This window comes from Mastomys coucha, unplaced genomic scaffold (assembly GCF_008632895.1).
Source record: "Mastomys coucha isolate ucsf_1 unplaced genomic scaffold, UCSF_Mcou_1 pScaffold12, whole genome shotgun sequence".
NCBI classification, from domain to species: Eukaryota; Metazoa; Chordata; class Mammalia; order Rodentia; family Muridae; genus Mastomys; species Mastomys coucha.
Genome location: NW_022196894.1, coordinates 28,875,036 through 28,875,307, shown reverse-complemented (window position 1 = coordinate 28,875,307; position 272 = coordinate 28,875,036).

Genomic DNA, 272 nt, shown 5'->3' with positions numbered 1-272 from the left:
GTTTCACCTACTTTTTATATTTGTAGAAGTGGTCTATTGTAGAGTGAGAAAAAAAAGTCAGACTTAAACATCTGATTCTTTGTGTTTTCTTAAAGTTCTTTCCTAAACTTAAAGTCCCAAGTAAGAATTTTTTTTTTCAAGACAGGGTTTCTCTGTGTAGCCCTGGCTGTCCTGGAACTCACTCTGGAGACCAGGCTGGCCTCGAACTCAGAAATCCGCCTGCGTCTGCCTCCCAAGTGCTGGGATTAAAGGTGTGCACCACCACTGCCTGG